The sequence below is a fragment of the Triticum aestivum genome, chromosome 7B (genome assembly GCF_018294505.1).
Source record: "Triticum aestivum cultivar Chinese Spring chromosome 7B, IWGSC CS RefSeq v2.1, whole genome shotgun sequence".
NCBI classification, from domain to species: Eukaryota; Viridiplantae; Streptophyta; class Magnoliopsida; order Poales; family Poaceae; genus Triticum; species Triticum aestivum.
Window position 1 is genome coordinate 72589258 of NC_057813.1, and position 4302 is coordinate 72593559.

Here is a 4302-nt window from a genome sequence, read left to right on the forward strand (position 1 = left end):
TATGAGAACAAAGTGTGGACTTTGGTTGACTTGCCCAATGATCGGCAAGCAATTGAAAATAAATGGATCGTCAAGAAGAAGACTGACGCTGACGGTAATGTTACTGTCTACAAAGCTCGACTTGTCACAAAAGGTTTTCGACAAGTTCAAGGGATTGACTACGATGAGACTTTCTCACCCATAGCGATGCTTAAGTCTGTCCGAATCATGTTAGCGATTGCCGCATTTTATGTTTATGAAATATGGTAGATGGATGTCAAAACTGCATTCCTGAACGGGTTTCTGGAAGAAGAGTTGTATATGATGCAACCAGAAGGTTTTGTCGATCCAAAGGGAGCTTACAAAGTGTGCAAGCTCCAGCGATCCATTTCTGGACTGGTGCAAGCCTCTCGGAGTTGGAATAAATGCTTTGATAGTGTGATCAAAGCATTTGGTTTTGTACAGACTTTTGGAGAAGCCTGTATTTACAAGAAAGTGAGTGGGAGCTCTGTAGCATCTCTGATATTATATGTGGATGACATATTGCTGATCGGAAATGATATAGAATTTCTGGATAGCATAAAGGTATACTTGAATAAGAGTTTTCAATGAAAGACCTCGCTGAAGCTGCTTACGTATTGGGCATTAAGATCTATCGAGATAGATCAAGACGCTTAATTGGACTCTCACAAAGCACATACCTTGACAAAGTTTTGAAGAAGTTCGAAATGGATCAAGCAAAGAAAGGGTTCTTGCCTGTGTTACAAGGTGTGAAGTTGAGTAAGACTCAAAGCCCGACCACTGCAGAAGATAGAGAGAAGATGAAAGATGTTCCCTATGCTTCAGCCATAGGCTCTATCATGTATGCAATGCTGTGTACCAGACCTGATGTGTGCCTTGCTATAAGTCTAGCAGGGAGGTACCAAAGTAATCCAGGAGTGGATCACTGGACAGCGGTCAAGAACATCCTGAAATACCTGAAAAGGACTAAGGATATGTTTCTCGTATATGGAGGTGACAAAGAGCTCGTCGTAAATGGTTACGTTGACGCAAGCTTTGACACTGATCCAGACGATTCTAAATCGCAAACCGGATACGTGTTTACATTGAACGGAGGAGATGTCAGTTGGTGCAGTTCTAAACAAAGCGTCGTGGCAGGATCTACGTGTGAAGCGGAGTACATAGCTGCTTCGGAAGCAGCAAATGAAGGAGTCTGGATGAAGGAGTTGATATCCAATCTAGGTGTCATACCTAGTGCATCGGGTCCAATGAAAATCTTTTGTGACAATACTGGAGCAATTGCCTTAGCGAAGGAATCCAGATTTCACAAGAGAACCAAGCACATCAAGAGAAGCTTCAATTCCATCCGGGATCTAGTCCAGGTGGGAGACTTAGAAATTTGCAAGATACATACGGATTTGAATGTTTCAGACCCGTTGACTAAGCCTCTTCCACGAGAAAAACATGATCAACACCAAGACTCCATGGGTGTTAGAATCATTACTGTGTAATCTAGATTATTGACTCTAGTGCAAGTGGGAGACTGAAGGAAATATGCCCTAGAGGCAATAATAAAATTGTTATTTATTTCCTTATATCATGATAAATGTTTATTATTCATGCTAGAATTGTATTAACCGGAAACATAATACTTGTGTGAATACATAGACAAACAAAGTGTCACTAGAATGCCTCTACTTGACTAGCTCGTTAATCAAAGATGGTTATGTTTCCTGACCATAGACATGTGTTGTCATTTAATTAACGGGATCACATCGTTAGGAGAATGACGTGATTGACTTGACCCATTTCGTTAGCTTAGCACTTGATCGTTTAGTATTCTGCTATTGCTTTCTTCATGACTTATACATGTTCCTATGACTATGAGATTATGCAACTCCCGTTTACCGGAGGAACACTTTGTGTGCTACCAAATGTCACAACGTAAATGGGTGATTATAAAGGTGCTCTACAGGTGTCTCCGAAGGTACTTGTTGGGTTGGCGTATTTCGAGATTAGGATTTGTCACTCCGATTGTCGGAGAGGTATCTCTGGGCCCACTCGGTAATGCACATCACTTAATCCTTGCGAGCATTGCAACTAATGAGTTAGTTGCGGTATGATGTATTACGGAACGAGTAAAGAGACTTGCCAGTAACGAGATTGAACTAGGTATGGAGATACTGACGATCGAATCTCGGGCAAGTAACATACCGATGACAAAGGGAACAACGTATGTTGTTATGCAGTTTGACCGATAAAGATCTTCGTAGAATATGTAGGAACCAATATGAGCATCCAGGTTCCGCTATTGGTTATTGACCGGCGACGTGTCTCGGTCATGTCTACGTAGTTCTCGAACCCATAGGGTCCGCACGCTTAAAGTTTGGTGACAATCGTAACTAGGGTTTTTGTGTTTTGATGTACCGAAGGTTGTTCGGAGTCTCGGATGTGATCACGGACATGAAGAGGAGTCTCGAAATGGTCGAGACATAAAGATTGATATATTGTAAGCCTATATTTGGATATCGGAATCGTTCCGGGTGAAATCGGGATTTTACCGGAGTACCAGGGGGTTACCGGAACCCCCCGGGGGTTAATGGGCCTACATGGGCCCTAAGGGAGAAGAGGAGGGTCGGCCAAGGCAGGCCGCGCGCCCCCTCCCCCCTAGTCTGAATAGGACAAGGAGGGGGGGGGGGCGGCACCCCCTTTCCTCTTTCCCCCTTCCCCTTTCCTTCTCCAACAAGGCAAGAGGGGGGAGTCCTACTCCCGGTGGGAGTAGGACTCCTCCAGGCGCACCCCTAGGGGCCGGCCGCACCTCCGCCCTCCCTCCTTTATATACGGGGGCAGGGGGGCACCCCATAACACACAAGTTGATCTTCGTGATTGTTCCTTAGCCGTGTGTGGTGCCCCCCTCCACCATATTCCACCTCGGTCATATTGTAGCGGTGCTTAGGCGAAGCCCTGCGTCGGTAGAACATCATCACCGTCATCACGCCGTCATGTTGACGAAACTCTACCTCAACACTCAGCTGGATCGGAGCTCGAGGGACGTCACCGAGTTGAACGTGTGCAGAACTCGGAGGTGCCGTACGTTCGGTACTTGGATCGATCGGATCGGGAAGACGTACGACTACTTCCTCTATGTTGTGTCAACACTTCCATTGCCGATGTACGAGGGTACGTAGACAATACTCTCCCCTCTCGTTGCTATGCATCACCATGATCTTGCGTGTGCGTAGGAAATTTTTGAGATTACTATGTTCCCCAACAATTCGGACACCGGAAGGGTTCTGGGTTAAACAAGAGTGCCGGAGGGATTACCGAAACCCCCCCAGGGGGAACTAATGGGCCACTATGGCCTTAGTAGATAGAGAGGAGGGCAGCCAGGGCTGGCCACCCACCCCTTCGAGTCCAAATAGGATAAGGGAAGGGGGGCGGCGCCCACCTTTCCTACTCCCTCTCCCTCTCCTTCCTTCCCCCTCTCTTCCTAGTGATGGAATCCTACTAGGACTAGTAGTCCTAGTAGGACTCACTCTCCTTGGGCGCACCCCTAGGGTCCGGCCGGCCTCCCCCTTTCTCCTTTATATACGGGGGCAGGGGGACACCCTAGAACACACATGTTTCTCTTAACCGTGTGCGGTGCCCCCTCCATAGTTACACACCTCAATCATACCATCGTAGTGCTTAGGCGAAGCCTGCGCTGGTAGCATTATCATCATCGTTGCCACGCTGTCATGCTGACGGAACTCACCCTCGTCCTCAACTGGTTCAAGATCATGAGGGACATCATCAAGCTAAACGTGTGCTAAACTCGGAGGTGTCGTACGTATGGTACTTGATCGGTTGGATTGCGAAGAAGTTCGACTATATCAATCGCGTTATTGAAACGCTTCTGCTTTCTGTCTACGAGGGTACGTGGACACACTCTCCCCTCTCGTTGTTATGCATCACCTAGATAGATCTTGCGTGATCATAGGATTTTTTTTAAATTACCGCATTCCCCAACAGTGGTATCAGAGCCAGGTCTATGCATAGATGTTATATGCACGAGTAGAACACAAAGAGTTGTGGACGATAATAGTCATACTGTTTACCACCAACATCTTACTTTGATTCGGCGGTATTGTTGGATGAAGCGGCCTGGACCGGCATTACATGACCACCTTCATGAGACTGGTTCTACCGACGTGCTTATGCCCATAGATGGTTGACAGGTGTCTGTTTCTCCAACTTTAGTTGAATCGAGTTTGACTACGACCGGTCCTTGTTGAAGGTTAAAATAGGACACTTGACGAAAAATCGTTGTGGTTTTTGATGTGT